The sequence below is a fragment of the Haemaphysalis longicornis genome, unplaced genomic scaffold, assembly GCF_048455015.1.
Source record: "Haemaphysalis longicornis isolate Haplotype H1 unplaced genomic scaffold, Haemaphysalis longicornis Haplotype H1 scaffold_12, whole genome shotgun sequence".
Lineage (NCBI taxonomy): Eukaryota > Metazoa > Arthropoda > Arachnida > Ixodida > Ixodidae > Haemaphysalis > Haemaphysalis longicornis.
The window spans coordinates 104,939,503-104,961,541 of NW_027526225.1; the positions used below are offsets into that span (position 1 = coordinate 104,939,503).

Here is a 22,039-nt window from a genome sequence, read left to right on the forward strand (position 1 = left end):
TATAATATATATATATATATATATATAATATATATATATATATATATATATATATATAGTATGTATATACATACCTACATGCATACATACATACGCACATGCATACACATACATACATATGTACATACTGTAAGGGCCTTGGTTACTCGGTGAGGTAAGGCGTTTATTGTACGACTAAGCCGTCTCAGAACACCGGACCAGCCACCAACGATGATGATGATCAGTCTCGTAGAAGACGAAGCGTTCCTCGATGTGTTTGGTGATGCGGATAATGGAGCAGTGAAATAAATGATTTCCTACGCTTCGGAGTCTCGCGCTCACACTTATTCCCCCCCGCCCATTAAGGCGGCCTCCCGGCCGCAATCACACGAAAGGACGACGATGGAACGGCTTGAGCCGAGACACGTGCACAATCTCGGTGCCACGGCATCGGCGGTCGGCAGGTGGAGTTACGGGGGTTATGCGGAAGTTGACCGGTGAGGTTTTCTCTAGAACGGTGTACGGTCCAAGGAAACGGTGAAGGAATTTTTCGCAAAGTCCAGGAACCCGGAAAGGGGTCCATAACAAAACTTCATCGCCGGGTCGGAAATCAACAGTCCGGTGAGATGCGTTGTAGCGCTCTGTCCTGTCCTGCTGACACTCAGTAGTGCGGTCACGGGCAAGCTGGCGGCAATACTTCACGCGAGAGATGAACTGTTCAGTGCTTGGAGCAGAACGTGATACAGGGGCGGTAAAGAAACATGTGTCTAGTGGCGAGGACGGTTGGCGGCCGTATACGAGGAAGAATGGGGAATAACCGGTGGTGCGTTGGGTAGCCGTATTGTAAGCGAATGTTACGAAAGGGAGTATGTGGTCCCAACTGCTGTGATCAGGTGCGATGTACATTGAAAGCATGTCAGAAAGCGTGCGATGAAATCTTTCAGTAAGTCCATTAGTTTGAGGGTGATATCCGGTGGTCAATTTGTGAACAGTTCGTGAAGCATGCAGGACTTCTGCAACGATGTTCGAGAGGAACGTTCTCCCCCGGTCACTTAGCAGGACACGAGGGGCGCCATGCCGCAAGACGATGCGGTGCAAAAAGAAGCTAGCGACCTCTTCGGCACATCCAGTACGCAAGGGAGCCGTTTCAGAATAGCGTGTCAGATGGTCCACAGCTGTGACGATCCAGCGGTAACCGGTAGGAGTTCTAGGTAGCGGCCCGTACAAATCAATCCCCACAACCTCAAAAGGCTCAGCGGGGCACGAGATAGGTTGTAGCTGTCCAGCCGGAGGTGATGTAGGGCGCTTGCGACGCTGGCAGGAGGTACAGGACGCGACGTACTTGGATACGCTTGTGGACATGCCAGGCCAAAAGAAACGGGCTCGGATGCGGTCATACGTTTTCTGATATCCGAGGTGGCCAGCGGTCGCATCGTCATGAAAGGCCTCCAAAATTTTCTGCTGCAGTGCCCGGGGTACAACGGGAACCCCCTTTTCTCCAGTAGGATGGTAATTTTGACGATGCAACACGCCATCAACAACCCTACCGAATATCTGGCGCAGCTCCTGACAAAAGGTGGCCCAGTCGGCGAGCCGGTGGTTGTTGTTAAGAAACCATGTTTGTGCCACCTTGTCCAAGGAAAACCCAACGTTCTGTAGCTTCGCCACGTCATCCCAACGGTTAAACGCACTGACTCGAGTAAACTGATCCAGCCAGTCTTCAACGTCTTCATGGTAGAGCCCGGCGAAATGAGGGGGATCGCGCTGGCAGCTGGTGATAGCAAATGCCAGAGGCGCAGCAGGGGAGGTGCCAGCGGGACTGCTTCCGGCCTCACGCTGCATCGCTGCTACAGGCAATCGCCTACCTGAACGGAGCTCCAGGGGTCTGCTTGGAAGGCGTTGAGGACGGGATCGAGCGCAACCTCCACCACTTGTAAGGGCCTTGGTTACTCGGTGAGGTAAGGCGTTTATTGTACGACTAAGCCGTCTCGGAACACCGGACCAGCCACCAACGATGATGATGATCAGTCTCGTAGAAGACGAAGCGTTCCTCGATGTGTTTGGTGATGCGGATAATGGAGCAGTGAAATAAATGATTTCGTACGCTTCGGAGTCTCGCGCTCACAATACATACATACATACGTACGTACATACATACATACATACACGCATGCATACATACCTGCATGCATACATGCATACATACATACATACATGCAGCGAATCAGAATGGGAAATGAGGGGCTCGTTGAAAATAATACAGAAATTAGAGTTGGCAGTCAAGAAAACCTCGGAAAGCAAAGGGGAATGCAGTAGGTCATTGAAACAAATAAATAATTTGGAAAGAAAGAAAGAAAGTGGAGAAAAATCGCCCGCCAGGTTGGATCCAAACCCACGACCTCCAGACCGGTATTCTGGAGGTCGTGGGTTAACCACGGCTAACCATGGCTAACCACGAGGCTTACGAGGCCAACAAGGCTAAAAAAGCACTGAGGAAGAAAAAAAAAACAAGAACGAAACAGCCGGAACCGTAAAAAGCTGATTCTCATGCCAGTGGATTTCACAAGAAGTTCCATTTCTGGTTCCGTTTACACGGTGATGCGGAAATTTTAGTTCCGATTACCGAGAGTTTTTTACGTTATCGGAATACAAACAAAACCAACCAAATTCGAGGCAACTGTGCCGTTAAAGCTATATATATATATATATATATATATATATATATATATATATATATATATATATATATATATATATATATATATATATATATATATATATATATATATATATATATATATATATATATATATATATATATATATATATATATATATATATATATATATATATATATATATATATATATATATATATATATATATATATAGAACAGTACAGGACTTGGCAGCTGCATAATATCTTAAATTGGAATCACCACGAACGACATAACAACATTACTTACGACGTTTCGGCTGGGGTCCAGCCTTTCCCACTTGAAAAAGGCTGAACCCCATCCGAAACGTCTTATTAAATGTTGTTATGTTTTTCGTGGGGAGTCTAATTAAATATATGTATGTATATATATATATATATATATATATATATATATATATATATATATATATATATATAGAGAGAGAGAGAGAGAGAGAGAGAAAGAGGGTTTTTTTTGTCGCCAGTGCCAAGTTAATACAAGAGAGTTTGTTGCTGGGCTAGTTGGTGCATATTAAGTTTAGAAAAAACCAGCTGGACGTTGAAAACAAAGGACTAAGTTTTAAGAAAGAAGTGACAGAGACACAAGTTATTATTCTCGAGAACCACCGCGCAGAACCCTAAGAGGCACCGCCGCCGGCTCGTAGGCGTTTCCAGGAACGGCGATGTTTTCAGCACTAATGCCCGCGCTTTGTGCCAGAAAGAGCCTTTTTGGCCTGCCTTTGTACATAAATAGGGTTCGTTACTTTTGTGCGGCGCGCACGCCGTCGGAGCCGCCCGTCCTGGCCCCTCCGGGTCCGCACGAAGGCAACACGCGACCAGGCAAGTACAGCGTGTTCGCCTAGGGAAAATTACCGGCGCGTGTTGCGCGCCGCGTGGAATCTGTTGCAGCTCGTGATCGGGGTGGCCTATTCCTATTTGTTGCCCCTAGTTCGCAGATTAATTTGCATCGACTTCGGAATGACGGCCACGTGTCAAGGAAAGTTGCCTTGTTTATTTCTCGGGATGTTGGTCCGCGGAAGAGGTCGGCCCCGGAAAGGTGACGCACAACTGTGAGCCGACGGAACGGATGTCGATCTCCGGATGTCAGCTGAGACGTCTTGGCTTTAGATGTCGGCGAAATTAGCTCCAGGTTGCCAGGTGGTCATACGTGCGTTTACTTCGAAGCCGCCATTGTAGCTCGGGCGGAAAACCTTTCGTTTTTTTTCCCCGCTTCTTCGAACCATGCTGCAACATTTATCGGTATTCACTTTTTCCGATACAACTACCATTAATATTAGGGCTGTGTCTAGAGCGTCGTAGAAGATACTATAAGCACTCCACTAAAGCGACGTCCATAGGCGTTTCAATAAAAAAATGCCGCGTCTAGCACTGCAGTTAAGCCTGGATCTAACGAACCTCTATTTAAAGAATTTGTGGATTTAACGAAGTTTTTTTTTTAATTCTCCATTGCCAGCAGCGTGTTTCTGCGACCTCTATGTACCGAAGGCGTTGCACGGTTAACCTTTATGTACCGAATTCGGCAAGCTGATGTGCCGTTGTTTCTTGCACTTCTTCTGAAAGATCGGCGTGAGAAATGCACTCATTTATTCAATTTTGCCCGCATTGTGCGTTTCCACATGTGAGTGCGGTGTCGGTTATTTATGTGCTAGGCCTGCCGGTCGGCGTGTACTCGCACGTCTCTAGTGCTGCCTGTAGTGTCGGTTCGTCGGTGATAATTTCTGCTGCTGAAAAACGAAAAGTTTCGTTTTTCAAAGACAAGCTCGAAATTTTAAATGACGTCTCTTCAGAGAAAGAACTTCAGCGCCAGACACAGTATTCCAGCTAGCACTCTTTCAACAATTTTGAGTACGTGTGGCAAAGAGCATCACGTTCGCGGAAAGGCGTGCTTTCAGCATAAGCGTGGTCCTTGAAACGCCTTCAGGCGTCGAAAAGTGTCAAAAGCAAGACTGATACTTAAGTTACGTTTGTAAACTCGGGGGTAAGTCAGCTTGCTTCTGTTCGGTGTCGTGTTGTGACTATAAGCTTGAGGGAAAGGAGCAGGCAGAAATCACGCAGTTTGCCGCAGTGAAATAAATCCTTGAAGGGTGAGTCCACCTTCACTTATGTCTGGCACTTCGGTTTCGTTTCTACTTGATTCACTGGAGCCTTCACTCGAAACCTGTATGTAACTAAAACCTGCATGTGACGAAGAATTGCGAATATTTGTCACCTTCATTATACCTATGGTTAACTGTACTTCGCCCTCCATTAACGTAACTGAACGTAACGTAACGTAAACTATCCTAACATAACTTAACGAACATAAATCCGCATTTAAAACACCACAAACTAAGCCGTGAAAATTCCTAAGCCATAAAATTTTAATTAGAACGTAAGTTGAAAGAAAAAATAAAAGAGGCAAGAGCAGGACCTGAACCACCACCCTTATACGAAGCTAATACGGAAACCCTGCACGCCAAAGGTGAGCGCCCTGGCCTGTGTCAGGCCAGTCTTAAAAATCCAAATGTCGTCGGACGGCGCTCTAGACACTGCCTAATATTAAATAGTTTATCAAAACGAAGAGACGGAAAAGGGGCAATGGCGGCGTTTGCCGAAGCAATATCGGAGTCATTCACGCCCATCCGAGACGCCCACTATTTGAGTTAGTAACTTTGCGACCGAAAAAAACTATCCTATCGGTGTTTCCGATTCCATTCCTCTCTTTCTTACGGCCAAATCTGTAGCTAACGTCGCAGGAGCAGAAACGTTTTCTGTCGCGTCTCTCAAAATTGGTACCAAAATGGCCAAGTCAGGACGCGAACCGCGTCTCTATGCTCCAGCAGCTTACAGCGACTCTTGTTATCTGTCGTAAGAAAGAGCGGACAGCACGCCTTGGTTACGAGGAATGAGGGGGCGTCATTTTAGCGTAACTTACAGTCGCCCAAATCTTTAACTAGCGTGCGCGAACGACGAATTTGCTGTGTGTGAGCGCCATATGACGGGGCCAAGTTGCAAAAGGGTTGAGGCTAAGAGCATGCTCAGAATGCGGGCTCAGCTGGGCTCATCGTCTGCTAAGATGTTCCTTCTTAAAGGGGAGGTGAAGCGGTTTTAGAATTAAAAGAAAAGTTGATTAGCAGCAAGTACACATTGAATAGTTCATGTGTACGAAATATTTTCGCAATAAATACAATAGAAGCGGCGCAATGAGCAAACAAATGTGGCCCGATGCCCCGCCCCCACCTCGCCGCGCGATGCCGGAAGACCGAAGAGCGCGGGCGAAAACCGGCTGAAAAAATTCCCTCGCACTTCCCCGAGGGGGAGAGTGTGTAAGTGCGAATGCACGGTTGTTGATTGCGCGATTACGGTGGATATCGTGATCTTGGAGTGGAGAGGAGGCGCCCAACACCCGCAGTCACTGAGCGGAGAGAGGAGGAGGAGAGTAGCGCCCGCCGTTACGGCGAGGGCTACACGAGCGCCCTCACGCGTCGGAATGCGGAGCGCCCGCTACGCGAGCGAGAGCTCTCCCGCCCGAAGTGGAGAGGAGGCGCCCAACACCCGCAGTCACTGAGCGGAGAGAGGAGGAGGAGAGTAGCGCGCGCCCATCTCCCCCCGTTGCTAGGGAAGACGAGGAGGAAGACGAGGAGCGCGCGCACCCGCAGCTGTTGCTATGCGGACAACGGCGGCGGACGATTAAGGCTCGCTTAAGAAGTGCATTCGCACTTAAAACGTCATACCTGGACTTCCGGCCGGACCGGCCGCCTGGGCCATGCTCTTTTCGCTGTGTTTCCTTGTGAATGATACTTGTTGTTGTGGTTGATAGCACTCATCTGTACAATTTTCGTGTTCAAAAAGTATGCACGAACGCCAAACGAGGCATACGTTATCATGCCATATTCCTAAGCAGAATAATGCCACGCCGGGATGCTTGATAACATACGGAAGCGACAGCCGAGGTGGCTGTGCTTGATGACAGAATATACTACACTACGTTAAATACTTTGCGAACCGCTCCAATGCGGTTTTTTTTTATGCGACGGACGTGAATGTTCACATTAGATTCTAGATTTAGGAAGGATGGGGAATACTGCTGTACTTTGGCCGGGGATGTTTCGTTTCATTCCAGAAACCAAGTCACATTTGTTCAGGAAATAGTTGTTTCATTAAACGCGTCGGTTTTCTTTCCCTATGGGCTCAGCACAGTGTTCAAAAAAAACAATTTTTGGGGAAATATAAAACAAGGGCCAATCGTGATAGAAGTTCTCTCCCGGCTAAGAAATAAACAGTATTCCTATAAAGTAAAAGAACCAAGACAACCAGATTACTTATTTTGCAAGTATACATGTCACGTTAAGGTGGTGTTTGTCTGGAATTAAAAAAAAAAAAAAAACACCACTCCGAACCACCACCGTGCCATAATTTGTGTTGACTGCGGGGGCCTAATTTTTTGCCCAAGATTCCGTGTGGCTGCATATTATAACCTGGCAAGCACTTGTTGTCACTGAACCTCAAGTGTGCTCCAGTGATAGTCGGTGATATATATAATGATGATACTAAAAAAATTAGGAGCGAAGAGTAAATATACGGCCTCTGTCCGACTAGCGCGGTAAATGCTTAAATCTAGAAATGCTGAAACAGGCCAACGATTCATTATCACAAACGTTTGGTGATTGTTACCTAAAGTAACGTAACTACAACGTAACTGCCTTGTTCGACTAGTCTGTTAATTATAACGAGGTGGCCGTAATATTGTAGCAGAATGCGCTACGCACAAGCGAAAATCAAGCCCTACTACAGCCAATAATGCTGAGCAGGCACTAGTATGCTGCAGTGTTTTCAGAATAAATGCATGTGAAGCAGTAAGACGCCACTCATCGAAGTGCAGCTAGCGATCGCGGAGGCGCCGTAGCGCCGCTGCCGAAATGGTGCGCGCGTGTTGGTCTGTGTACGGGGATGAGTAACCGGGCTGGGGTGGGCGACAACGAACAAAGGAAATGCGGAAGCAGAGTCTGCTTGTTGGTTTATGCGTGTACCGGGAAGATGTGTCTCGTATATACGTTTACAGCGCATGAACGCTATTTTTTTCGCGCAGTGCACGTACGTGCTTTTCGCTGGTAGATTGTTTATAAAACGCCCATTAATATTCGGCATAAATGGTTTTGTGTATAATCAGAAACAGTTAAGGCAGTACCGAATATTAACATAAGGTATAAAATCCCCCTATGTTGGTTGCCTAATTCAAAAATATTTTGATGGAACCCACTAGTCGACGTCACAGTCACTGCTTTGGGGTTCTCTGTCGTGTAAAGCAAATTTAAGCTCCAAGATAATTGAACCAACAGCACGGGAAATTATAAAACAAACTTCCAGTCATGCATGTGCGAAAATTAAACTGCAAGCTAAATTGCCGCAAAGGCAACCGTGCGATCGTTGGCAATGCTTCCGACAACCCGCGCGGCCGAAGGGTGTCCTCCTTTGACGTCATGACGGGCGCAACCATTCAGGGGCGTCAAAAGACGAAAAGCGGGCGTCTTTCAAACGGGGCCGCGCTTTTTGCAAGATAAATGCCACTTGGACTCATGTACGATAAATTTCAATGTGATATTCGGAATCAGCGCGCAAGAAACTATATAACTGTTAATCTAACTCAAATTTTTTGGAAAGCGCTTCAGCTTCCCTTTAAGAACGTCACCCCGTAAAAGCGCACTGCAAACCAACGGGCAGCGTGAGCAAGCGATGTAGCGAAATAAAACCTGCCTATGGCTTCCGATATGGTGTTGGAGTCGATTAGCGAGGCAGTGAGCGCCTCCGATCCTCCTTTTCCTTTCCTCCTACTGCAGCCCCCTGCCTCCCATCTTTACTTCTTAGCATACTCCCCGCCGCCGCCAAGTTGGTTGGGAGCTAGCTGGCAGCGGCAGGGGCAGGGGCGAAATTCGGGCCCCACTACGACCAGTTGTCCGGCTTCCTTAGAGGCGCATGATTCCAAAGTAGCGATGCTTGTAGGCTGGCTGGGGATCTAGAGGAGCATTTGGCTGGGTGTCTCGGTGCCGTCGATCTCTGTAGACAGCGTTGTCATTCGAGCGAGGCAGTATGTACAAGTCCATAGCCAGCGTCATAGGCAACGAGTGCTTGCTGGGCTGCTGGATCACAGTTGCTTAGGGGACTAAAAGTGAAGACTGCGAATGTTCATATGGTCCCTGCTCAAGGTTTTGGCCAAAAGGCAGCCGCAGCTGATACTGCTTCCGTTAGGTAATCGGTGTGCTCCAGCAGCACATCCGTTTTCTTCGCGAACCATGGGACTTCCCTCGCGTGGGACCTCTAAACACTGTAGAATGGCGCATTCAGCGTCGACTTGTGCTTGCTGAAGAAGTGGTGGCACCATCAAAGCATCTGTTCTGGTTCGCCACAAGGAAGCCTTGCCGCCGTGTCTGGATAAGCGTGGCCGACGCTCGCTTCTGGCGTCGAAGCTCGCTCACGGAGCGCCGGAGAAGCAGACTCTTCCCCATCGCCTGAAGCGGGACCTCATTTTGCGCAGGCCCCGTTTTCGTAGTCGGATCTAAACTGTGTTCGAAGTGCTGCAGGAAATGTTGGCAAAACGCGAGCGTTGTTGTCAATATGAGCGTCGCGACAATGTCGCGGGGACGACTCCAAAACGGGGGTCGCATCGGCGATGCCAAGTTATGGCAGGGCCGGTCGGTTGTCTCCAAAGCAGTGGTCTAATAAGCGACGCTATGATTCCGGGAAGCCTGTGGTGATATCTCTGAAGTGAAAGCCGTGTCGGCGACGGCGGCGCTGTGGCAAGGTCGGTCAGACGTCTCGGAAACGATAGTGGCGTCAGCGACGGCGACGTCCTAGCAGGGTCCCTGAAATTTCTCCATAACGGCAGTCACGGCAACACCAGGGTTGAGCTGTCGCTGGAGCCGCTCTGCCAGGCTGAGCCCCTCGGGGTCTTGGTAGGTGTCCTGAAAGGCCGCAGTGCCTCCGTCGTCGTTGTCCCTTTCTACTACCTGCGCACCAGTCATTGATCTTCCGGGCGGGCGGCACGTCCCTCGGGACCATTGTCCGCCGGGCCTCCTTGGGAAGCGAGCAAATAGTGGCGGTTGCGATGCGGGTAGTAAACAGGGCCGCATGAGGTTCAAGGACGGGGCTTGCGGAAGTCTTGCGCAGATACGCTCGTCGTAATCGATCGTTTCCAAAACGTCAGCATCAAATTCTTCACCCTTCAGGTTCTCCTGAACTTGAGCGTCGAGTTTGTGCAGGCTCACCTGGTCATACAAGATGAGGTCGAGGAGATTCTGTCGGTCCGGTCTATGGCCGTTGCTGCCTGACTCCGTAGCAAAGCATCGAGCATTGTTATGGTCCCGGAGACGGTCGCTCACAGGACCTCTCGGTGAATGCGAAGAGCGTCTATGGAACCAGTCGGCGAAGCCAGACGCTGGGGTTTCGAATACCTAGAGGACGAGGGCAGCTAGGGCACGAGCCGAAAGGGGCGGCAGTCGAGGGCAAGGCTTCCAGGATAAAGCAGTGCGAAGGGAGGCAAGCGTCGCGTGCCTCGGAGCCGCTGCGCCGTCGAAAGTAGCTCCGCTCGCGCCTCGGTTCCCGGGTTCCACGGCACCAGAAAATTGTGTGACGAAAGGAAACCGGCGTCTGGCTTCCGATGTGGTGATGGAGTCGATTAGCGAGGCAGTGAGCGCCTCCGAACCGTTTCTTCCTCTCATCCTACTGTCGCCCCCTGCCTACCATCTTTACTTCTTAACAAGCGAATTATCTTGCTCGTATTTTGTGTTCCGAGGATGAACGTTGCAGCACACTCGGTTGATAACTGACCTTTCTACAGATAAAAAAAAAAGCGTTTACGCCAGGGAGTAGCAAATGAATAATATATGTTCTTCGGCTTACTTCATGATTTGGCGTGTTCGGCGTTCCTGTAGATTTCATTTGTTGCGGCAACATTGACCTTCGGAACATAAAAGGCGCGCAAAATAATCAGCTTACACCCGCTGCCTGTTCGCTTGCAGCGCACTTGTACGGCGTGACGTTCTTAAGAAGGAACAGCCTACAGACGATGAGTACATTCTGAGCATGCGCTTAGCCGCAACCATTTTGCAACTTGGCCCCTTCTTATGGCGCTGGCGCGCAGAAAAGTCGTCGATCGCGCGCGCTAGTTAAAGATTTGTGTGACTGTAAGCGTCCGCGCAGAAGTAAACGGAGCACGGCAGCGGTGGCCGAAAGATACAGTTTCATACTAATATATACTAGGGGGAAATCTGGCGCCACTGTCTAGGGTATCGGCGCTTCGGCGAGTGCTCCGTCGTGTACCGGGCTGGAACGTTCCACTTGTGCTTGGCATGGCTCATGAACAGGCTGAAAAGTTGCCTCTGGCTGCAAAAAAGCAACAATGTTACTGTAAAAAATTATTCAAACTTCTTTTGCTTTATAAACTTTATAAACTGTAATATAGATTTATTGGTCACTGATTATTTAAAAGATTCATGCAAAATGAACAAGAAAGAAATGTTACCCTTTTTTGTTGATTTTTGCCTCGAGACAAAAAAGAAGCCATATGGATAGCTAAGACTAGTTGGCGAGGAGCGTTGCTAGCGGCAATGGCGCCGCCCACGGCGGACTGCGACTGCAGCGACAGATTTCCCTCTAGTATATATTAGTATGAAACTCTATGGCAAGGTAAATATAAATGGTAGCGAAGGCTCGCGCGAAAAGCGGTTCAGAACCTATTGCCAGCAACATCAGCATGGGGGCTTATCGGAGTAGCGATTGAAGCGCGACTAGGTGAGGAGGGAACAAACACTAGTAACAAAAAACCAAGTTTTATTCAACAATAAAGCAACATTTATATTTTACGAACTGTATTTATTTCTGAATCACATTTATTTAGGCACAGTGTGCAAAGAACTTATGAAAATGTTGTTCATTCTTAAAAACCTTTTTTGTAGCGCCCTCTGAAGAATGGCACATGTCATTTCTCTGTGATGCAGTAATTGTAGTGTTCGGAAAGGAGCACCTAAAGTTCGTCTGCTAGGAAACGCCCCTCGCGTGTTTTGGTGGTGCGCATTTGCATTCGTTCTTCCTTGTTAATTTAGTGTGCTCTTAATTTTTGCTGTGCGTGGAGTTGCGAGGTGCGTCGTATCGTGGGTGAACACGTTTATTACCGTGCCCGGCGGGCACGGTGAACTACGGGACGATGCTGCCAACGGTTGGAGCGGAGCGCTTTCCTCGGTACCTACGGAAACGATGTGCTGTACAAGGTTTCAACAGCAACTCCCGTACGCCTGGCGTTTCACTGCACCATTTTCCTCTCTTTTTCACAGGTAACGCGAAAATATGGTACTGTTAATACGTGCACGGGGGTTGTGTTAGGGGAAGTGGTGGTGCTTCGAAAAATAGGGGGTCTAAAGCTTTGTTATGTCACAGTTACCTCAGGTTGGATCGCCTCACCTCAGGTTGGATCGGAGCAAGTGGTGTCAATTACTCTAGGACTTCTCAGCGTATTCACACTTGAATTCAAATGATTCACTTTAATTGTCGATCTCAGTGCCTTCTTTATTGCATTACAACGCTTGTAGTGATCGTTGCTTCCCGCAAGCATTATTCCCATCGCAGTACTGTGTTGTGCTGCTCCGTGCTGCCCTGCTGCCAGATCTTTCCTGCTTTTTTTACTTATCTGTTGCGACACTTGCCTAAACAATGCAACCATGAAATTGCTGGAGTGAATCCTGGATGAAGTTCTGAGAAACCCATGTCTACTTGATAAGACGCCGGGACAGCTGCGGTGTGCTCGCTTCACTTTCGTGAATCCTCATTACTGCGGCCCGGTTTTCTGCGTCAAGATGCAGTGCCTAGTTCTTTTCTCTTGTTTGGAAGTAGTTCTGATGTTGAGGCTTTCATTGCTCATAATGCTATGTGTTACGGGTAAAGCCAATTTTTTGGCTCGTAAAAAAAATCATAATGCATGTAGTTTCCACGAACATTTTGTACTTATTGTATACGTGCTGATTTTGTACAGTGTGTTAAAGTTGTTTTATGTTTATGCTGGAATAAAATTCAAATATCTTGGTTATAGCTTGACTATGCGTTATTTCTTCTCTTAGAACTGAAGCACGCAAACCGAGCAAGCATTATATAACATTGATCTATACTTAAGGCACGCACGCAACCGGCGTAGGTGCGACGCAAATAAACAGCCCAGTAGTGGCGTTGGTAGAAATTTGTATCGGGGTGAGGAGTGGGCACATTTTTGATATGAAGGGGGGGGGGGGGGGGGGGGTTGGGGGGAGTGGGTGAGTGTCATTTTGTGCTCTGCATCCCATGGCAGAAAAAAAAAATTCCGGTCGGGGGTGCACGTGCCCGGTTCCCGGTTTGCCACCCACTGCAATCAAAATAAACAACTGATTGCTTTTGTACAGCAGTTGAAGACATGAATACAGAATAAAGTTTCAGATATAATGCAAGATGTTTTCAGCAACGCCGAGGTTGATCATACGACAGTATGCTTAAGTACGTTTCTGTAGTCACGAGTCTGTACTAGTTAGGCTGGCGTTCACTGGAAGCACACACGCCAACGGCTCGCCAACTTGCGTCAGATGGCAATGACATGAGCCCTGAGCGCTCAGAGGCGCGCTAAAAATATTTTGAAGTCAAATTTTCGCGCTAATGCCACCAAAATGACGTCACTTTTTGACCGGATCTTGCTTCACATCCGGTTTATTTTTTGTTCCGCCGGAAGTGTTCCCTCCTCACACAGATGGCGCTAAGCCCCATGAGCAGCTCGAGAGCCGCCATTTTCTGAACGTATGGGCTTCTATGGAAGCTTCGCTACCAGTTACATTTACCTTGTCTATGGGCCGAAATTATTCTTTCCTCCATGGCCGAAATGCATCGCTGTGTCGCGTAGGAGCGCCGATGCGAATTAAGGAGCGGCGTTCCGCGGTTGCGTTCGCCCTGCCCCCGCCACCCTATCTGATATGCTTCATCGCCGCTGTGCTGGCGTGTCAGATCGGCCGTAACAGTTTCCAAAGGGCAGTGCTGACCGAAACCGCCCCTTCAGAGTTCACAGAAACTACGCGCAGTCGTAAACGTGACTTGTTCCGCTCCGTAAAGTGCAAATATGAAAGTCTTGTTCACGGGCGGCTCATACTGCCAGCCAATCCGGTTTCTCACGGCGTACCGATGCAATGCAAGACATTAGCGAGTTTTAGCTGACCGTTTTTCGCGGTCCGCTCCGCTCCGATAGCAAGCGGGAGCGCCACTGCGCATACGTGGCGCGCTTGGCCGCGAACGGCATTGGCTCCGGTTGCGCTAAGCGAGCCGCTGATACCGGAGCGGACCATCGAAAACGGTCTTCTAAAACTCTCTATTATAACTCCTGAGCTGCTTTCTGTAGTCTTGAGGCACACTTTGCTACCGCGTTATAATGTCTTGCATATTATTGGCAAACCGCTAGAAACCGGAAAAAATAAGCAATACTCTGCCGCCCGTGAACACGACTTTAATAATTGCACTTTACGGAGCATGTTTCCGAGCGTGCGTAGCTTGCTCCAACTCAAAACCAGCGGATTCGGTCACTGCATGCTGCCGGCTGCGAGCGGCAACGTAACCGGCGCCACCATATTGTCCAGCGCTGCCTTTTGAAAACCGTCACGCGAAGTATAACATGCCAGCAGAGCGGTGATGAAGCATATCATTAGGGTGGCGGTGGCAGTGCGAGCGCACCACAGAACACCGCTCCATCGGCGCTCCTACGCGGCACAGCGATGCATTCTGGCTCTATTTGAGGACTATGTTGAAGTCCCTGTACCCCTAGACGTTACAATCACCGGGCGAGACTGCCAGAGCTCGGGATCCGCCAGAAAGCTGCTGCCCTCACAGACCGGGAACCACCGGGACAACTCCTGGTATACACAGATGGCTCGGTCCTGCCAAGTGAGGGCCGAGGTGCTGCTGCCTGCACTGCCCCGGCCAGAGGAGCCCACCGGCAATGCCGGCTGCCGTTCCCCACCAGTTCCACAGCGGCCGAGCTGGCAGGCCTACACTTAGCCGGGGACATGCTGCTGGAAGACCCACCACCAGCGGCCACCATCTTCTGCGACTCCCGGCCGGCGCTCTTTCTCCTGAGGGAGGCATCTGCACCACGGGGGTGAGGTGGCCACCTCGAGATGTCCCTAGTTGCCAAGCTGCGCGACATGCAGGGACAAGGCTGCAACCCCCGACTGCAGTGGCTTCCTGCCCGCGTTGGTATACCGGGGAACGAGGCTGCAGACGATTTACCGAAAGCAGCCCACCCCTCCCCAATGGCCCCAGTTTCCTCATCCCTGGTGCGCTATGATGTTGCCAGGGACGTCATCGGGCGAGAGGTGGCCGCCCGCCACCCCTGCAAACAAGTGGCCACCGGTGATGCCCCGCGGCTCCTTCCCACCAGTGGAATACCCCAAACAGACCGGTCCCTCTATTTCCGGCTCCGCACCGGCTGCTACAGCACAGCAGCGCGCCTTCACAGGGAAGGTCGCAAAGCCACACCTACCTGTGCCCACTGCCCCGACCCCGAGACATTGGATCACGTGCTCTGCTCCTGCCCTGCGTATGCTTGTGCCCGGAACAAACTAGTGTCAGGGTACCGGCGGTTGGGGCTACCCTCAAGCACTGCAGAGGACATCCTGCGTCCTCGGGGACCCGTCATGATGCACCGAGAGGTCTTCAGGCTGCTCCTCTCGTACCTGGATGAGTCGGGCCTCAACACCCGCCCATGAACTGTCGAAGCCAGACCCCACCCACTACCCACCCACTGTTTATCCTTTTGTGTGCGTGTGTGTGTATGTGTCAGTGCGTGTGTATGTAAATAGTCTGTATATAACCAGCGTGTGTATGTATATACATTGCACATAGCCTTTTAATAGCCTGTTATCATATTTAATTTTCCATTGCCCTTTCCCTGCCTTTTTTTTTAATCAATGCTCTTTTGTTTCCCGGTGAGACCTGTGCCCTCTGTCGAGAGGCAAAACTTCGCCTTGTAAATATTTTCAGTTTAATAAACGCTTTCTCTCTCTCTCTCTTTCTCAGCCACCGGTCCTGTGCTCCGTTTACTTCTGCGCGGACCTGCGCATGTTGCAGCGAACTGAGAAGCGAGGGTGTCTCGCAAATGCCTGATAATTGTTTTCCTCTCAATCGACACAAATGTGACGTAATTGCCTTTGACGTATTAACTGCGCGACGAGGAAAAGGACATATGGCGTGAAAGGCGGTTGTGGTCTCTTCCAGAAAGGGGGTTTCAGCGTTTTCCAGCTGTTCTCATGCGTCAAGTTGTTTCATACTTTTCGTTTGTTGCCGTTTTCGGAAACAGAAAGAAAAGTCTCAACTGCGCCTCCATCGGCGCACAGTCCCATAGGTTCGCCTCCGTAATGGCCAGAAATTGTCAAGTTTTTAACGACCAACTATCCCTCAATGTTGAAGCAAAATTCAGTGAAGTGAAAATTTGGCAGCCTCGAAATGTAGCCATATGCTTATAAAGCCATGCAGCTCCAATGGCGAAGTTTCTGAGAAAGCCGTTCAGGTTTTCTTTGTAGCCGTAAGACAGCATTTCCTGTGTATATCAAATTCTCCATTCGTCGCGCTATTTGTGTTCCTTTTCATGCCGACAACTTTAATATATAAGGCAGGAAATGTCACCAGTGGTATTTATGGGTCACCTTCTCATTTCTAGTGTTCATTTCAGTGGTTTGCAGCTTTTTCTTCTTTATTTATTGATAGAATGGGCCACGTATGTTAAGAGCCTACAATGGTTTCGAAGTGCCAATACTTTCAGATTTCACAGTGGCGCTTTAGATGTGAGCACAAAGGGTGTGTTTCGTACAGCTATCACGACATAGCGACCCATTCCCGCCTCGCCCGCCGTGTATATATCCCCCCGCTCACGTCAGTCTCGACAACGTGCAAGAACGCACGTGGCGCCTTCTGCAGACAGGCCGCGTCCCCTGTCGCGCGCTGCTCCATCGCATTCACCCGTCTTTATTTCCCTCCCCGAACTGCCCCTCATGCGGCATTCCCGCCACCTTACCCCACACCATGTGGGCTTGTCCCAATGATCCTTTTCCCTCCATCAGCTGCAACGAGCACTGGGAGAGGGCGCTGGGCAGCTCTGATCCGGAGGTTCAAGCCTCCCTGACGAATCGGGCTGCCATTGTCGCCGCCAGGCTAAAGCCAGAGTCCACCACGTCCCCGTAACAGTGCTTGGATAAATAATGTTTACCTGCTCCCCCTCCTACGTCTTCTCTGCAACGCACCCGCTATAAGTAACCCTATACCTGGCCGCCTATTGTTTCCGTGCCGCGTTTGTAGGATACCCGTTACAGCGAAGCCTACTTTTGATTGTAAGACGCATAATAAGCTATGTTACACCCTCTACAAGCGAGCCTAAAACACCCAAGACCACTTTATTTGCGGTTTCATTGAGAAGGGTTTACTGACAGCTGTTCCGCAATCGGTTTATGTATAGCGTAACTTATGTTCGCTAAAACGATGCCCAGGAGCAGAACCTTTAGGCGTGCGGTGTGCAGAGGCTGACAAAAGGCGACCTCTTGAAGGGGAGGGAGGTTGGGGGAACACCTTGTGGCATAGCCAGGAAAGCACCTGGTAATAACCGTGCCCTCTCTCCTTAGGGTCAACCTCTCATGAGAAAGGTACACCGAGAAAGGAAATATTGAGTTCTCTCGGAGATGGGCATGCCGCTATTCTTGCAAGAGGCTTCTGCAGCTTCTGCTGTGTCATGCGAAGCGGTCTCGATGCACTCCAAACACAGATATCATCCGCGTAGAGTGTGACTGACGCTCCGGGGGAGAACGCGTTTTAAGTGAATAAGCGTAAGATGAAACAGCAGCGGGCTTAAAGGAGTGCTGACACGAAATTTTCGTGTTACGTTTTTTTCGCTGCTATGCGTGCCTACCAGCCCACTAATCATAGAATGACAGATTAGACGGTCGAGCGCAGCGTAAACATTCATTTACGGCGTCGTTTATTCGTGGCATTTTCGGTTTCGACAAAAAAACGCCAAACGGCCGCCATGACAGGATGTATAACATGACGTCACCATTCTTGCCGCATCGCTGCCTCTCTGGAAGCGCGCGCGAGCGAGCGCACGCGCGCACCCAGACCGGCCGAGGTTTTCGCCGTCCCCACAGGCCCGGGCAGCATGACGTCAGTCCAAAAACCATGACGTATACACACGCCCGAGCAGCACGCGCCAACGACAGCCAGCGCGTCGGCTTCGTCACGGGAGCACCGACGTCGGCAGTTTGGGGCAAGTAGCACATGACGTCATGTCGGCCCGCTCTGGGCTTTCTCGTGCGGGCGAAGATTAAAATGGATTTTAAATATGTTTCGCTGAACGGTTGCTGTTGAAACTTGCTGGGAGATATCTCCTGATAAAAAGGAAGCGTTTTACATAGTTATCTCACCTTTGAAATTTCGTGTCAGTACTCCTTTAAGACCACTCCTTGAGGGACGCCTCTATTTACATCGTAGCATGGTGTTGGGCTTTCTTCTGCGAACATGAAAAGTTTTCGTCCTTCGAGGCAGTTCGCAATCCGTGCATATAATCTCCCTCCTAAGCCTAGTGCAATAAGAGATGCTAGGATTGCATCATGTTAAACAGACTCAAATGTTGACTTGATATCTAAAAACTGCAGTTTAGATGTGGCCAGAATTTATTTCTTCTAAAGATGATACGAGTGCAATTGCGTTGTCAATGGCCGATCGATTCTGTCGAAAGCCGTTCATTTCAGGTGGGTAAAGTTTTTTGGTTTCGACATACCAATTTATCCTTTTGAAGGTCTTTTTTCGATTAATTTTCTTATGCAGCTGAGAAAGGCGATCGGTCGAAAGAAGTCATAGCGTGTCGGTGGCTTTGCAGACTTCAGAACGGAAGTAATCTTCGCTAGCTTCCATTCAGGAGGAACGATTCCATGTAGTCTCCACGAGATGCAAGCGAGAGTGGTGTGGTAAATGCGAAATAGCCTCATAAGTAATGTTATCGTAACCAGGAGAAGAGCGTTTCATGACATCGTAAATGGCCGTATTAAGTTGGTGTATCGAGAACGGGTGCTCTAACGCAAGCACAGCAGCTGGAGGTGGAATGAAATAATTTAACTGTGGGCGCATCCTTGCGGATGTGGTGGCAGGGCAGCAGCTTGCAATATTCTTCAGCGGCGTCTCTCTGAGAAAAATTCTCATGCAACGACAAACCGCTGATTCGGCGTAGTTGCGAGATGTTGTTACGTATGCCCTTTACTACACGCCAGATGTGCGACAAAGGCTTGCAAACATCCAATTTCGCGCAAAACCCTTTCCACCGCTGCCCTCTTAACTTCTCTAAATGACGCCTCACATGCCTCTGCGCCCTACATGCGTGCTGCATGTCTTTCAAAGTTTGGTACGTCGAGCCTTGCGCTCTGCACGCCCGCGAACGGCTCGTAGCCTCTCATACTCCTCATCACTTCGGTTTCATAACACGCGATGATTCCCGCAGGCAGCGAGCAATGATAGAAATTAGGTCGTCATCGCTTGTTGATGCTGTAATCCTATGACCCACGCTCTCTTCATAGGCCTCCCAGTTACTGCGCTGGACCTTCGCTCCTTCTCGAAGTGCATCTTTGTCAAAGTAAGAAAGCAATACTGGGTAGTGGTCACTTCCCCTTGTTACCAGGTCTGTGCACTAGGAAAATTTCGCAGCCCAGCTGCTTGAAATAAAAGAGACGTCAATGCAGCTTTTCTTTCACGGTTTTCATGTAAGTGATGCTGCCGTCGTTAAGAGGCTGAATAGAGTGCTTGATCAGCAGCTCGGCTAGCCGCGTTCCCAGGGAATTTGTATGTGCGCTGCCCCAGATCTCATGGTGCGCATTAAAGTCACCTCAAATTAGGTGAGGCTGGGACATTCCAGTTCTAGCCGCGAGGGGTCAAAGGGGTTACGGGGCTGTATGTAAGCAGCGATTAAAGTGGAGCATTGGCTGCCAATTCTGGTTTTCGCGCACATGTATTCTTCGGACTCATGTGCAGGCACGGCAACGCTTGCCTGCTTGGGCCGTTTAAGCGCTGCGAATGAAGCAAATGATAATTCTTTAACTTAAAAAGCTCTTCAACTCGAGAAATTGACATGCCCGCACAAGCTGGAAAAAATAAGCTAGTTTCGAGCGTAGGCCACGTGCATTCCATTGAAAACATTGAAAAATTGTACAACTATTGAAACTTGCGGTGATAAGCGGTTTCAGGCAGTGGGTCTCCGATGCGTCAACTTTGTTGTGCTCCGGAACGATGCCGCGAAGCTGATGATGTGGATGGAGCACACGAAAGTTTCTAAAGACAATACTGCCTCTATCTCAGCGATATGGCCATAGGAGGGGTTGGCGCGCAGCAGTCGCAAAGAGCATGGGGATAAGAATGCTAGTAATGTCAGGCTTCGCGGCCTGAGCTGCCATCTGTCCACGTTCCCTACGGGGACGTCGAGTGGAGAAGAGTCTGCTTCCTGTGAGCGGACATCAGGTGCGGCATGATTAGTTGTGGTATTTGGATGATCCCGTGTGGCCTGCGCGTCGAACTTGCTTGTAGGACCTTCGCCCTGAAGCGGATGGTCATTTGAAGGCACAATCACAGGTGAAAACACAACTTTTGAGTTTGATGGTGGCTCACGCCGGGGAGGAGCTTTCCGTATACTTGCTCGACACTGCGTGCAAGAGTAGCTGCTTTTTTCTTCGGGCAAGCTTCATGCGACGCGGGATGCGGGCCGCCACAGTTTGCGCAATGGTGTTGGTTGAGCGAGGTACAGTCCCTGTGGGGGTGGTCCCCAGGGCATATTTTGCAGCGAAGTTTTCCCCTGCTGTTACTGGCGATGTGGCTGTGTTTCTGGCACTAGAAGCATTGTGTAGCAGATCCAGTGTACTCTTCTACGGGGAGGCTGTTGAAGCCAAGGAATACCCGAGCTGGCAGAGGTGTATGTGGCTTGAACTCCAAGATGACTGAGCGTCGGCGCGTATCAGCAATGGCTTGATTTGATCTCGTATGTAGGTGACTGGCCGAGGTGCAGAGATCACACTTTGGTCTCTAAGGTAGTTCCCTAGGGCCTCATCAGTGTAATCAAGGGGCACACCTAGGATTTTCCCGTACGTTGCCGTGTACGATCGTGGCACGCGTACATCGAATGGTATAGCAGCAAGGATGGAGACATGTAGAAGTCGGTTCGCTTTCGCTAGGGACGACACGGTCACAATAAGTCGACCATCCTTGGTTAAGTATGCATGTATGCATGTATGCATGTATGCATGTATGCATGTATGCATGTATGCATGTATGCATGTATGCATGTATGTATGTATGTATGTATGCATGTATGTATGTATGACTGAAAAAATTCTGACTCAAAAAATTCTTCACCTGTTTCTATGACCCACAACAACCTCCCCTTCGCTTTCCGAGGTCTTCTTAACTGCCAACCCCTATTTTCTGTCTTATTTCACCGAGCCCATCATTTCCCATTGTCTGATTCGCTACACGCTTAGCGAGGGCCTCTGTTCTAAAAGTCTTGGTTCCAAAGGAAGCTTAAGAGGGTTCAAGGCTGGTCGACCACTCCCGACATGTCGTAGACACTCGAGTCACGGCCCGGGGCTTAAAAAGAAGGTCCCCTTCACCCCGAGTAGTCCGAGTGGCGTTGGCTACCACCCCAAAATGCAGGAAACAAAAAATACCTTAACATAAATTCCCTAGAAAGTGGTGGGGAAACAGCCCCGCCGGTAGCGTAGTGGTTATCGCACCAGACCGGTATTCTGGAGGTCGTGGGTTCGGATCCCACCCGGCGGGCATTTTTTCACCACTTTCTTTCTGACTCAAAAAATTCTTCACCTGTTTCTTTGACCCACCACAACCTCCCCTTTGCTTTCCGAGGTTTTCTTGACTGCCAACCCTTATTTTATGTATGTATGTATGTATGTATGTATGTATGTATGTATGTATGTATGTATGTATGTATGTATGTATGTATGTATGTATGTATGTATGTATGTATGTATGTATGTATGCATGCATGTATGTATGTATGTATGTATGTATGTATACACACGAACCTATGCGTCATACTCGCCATGCAGGAACTCTTTCTTGTAAGGATACAGTAATGCCATGTAATAGGGAGAAATTCTCGAAACCCAAATCATCCTTGGAATTTAAATACAATCATACGGGAGGAATTCAGACGGAACTTTTTTTGTCGAGTCTGTCAGGATGTGCGGCAGGACGCGCGTACAAGTCGATCACCACCTTGAGTGAAATCGTTTCAGCCTCTTCACGTGCGGCCGTCCATTTTGCAGTCTGG

The 22,039-nt window shown here is 49.2% G+C and overlaps 1 protein-coding gene and 1 non-coding gene across 2 annotated transcripts in view; both read left to right on the plus strand.

Annotated features, from left to right (window-relative positions):
* The window catches only part of LOC144163186 (BET1-like protein), a 441,394-nt gene extending 430,509 nt beyond the window's left edge, over nt 1-10,885 (plus strand). Inside the window, exon 5 of the transcript XR_013320856.1 lies at nt 10,871-10,885. The gene's annotated coding sequence lies outside the window, so the exon portion shown is untranslated. The remainder of the gene's footprint in view (nt 1-10,870) is intronic.
* A 10,570-nt stretch (nt 10,886-21,455) lies between these two features.
* On the plus strand, nt 21,456-21,528 carry Trnat-ggu (transfer RNA threonine (anticodon GGU)). Its single transcript has one exon. It is a non-coding gene; the product is annotated as a tRNA-Thr (tRNA).
* Nucleotides 21,529-22,039: the final 511 nt, after the last annotated feature.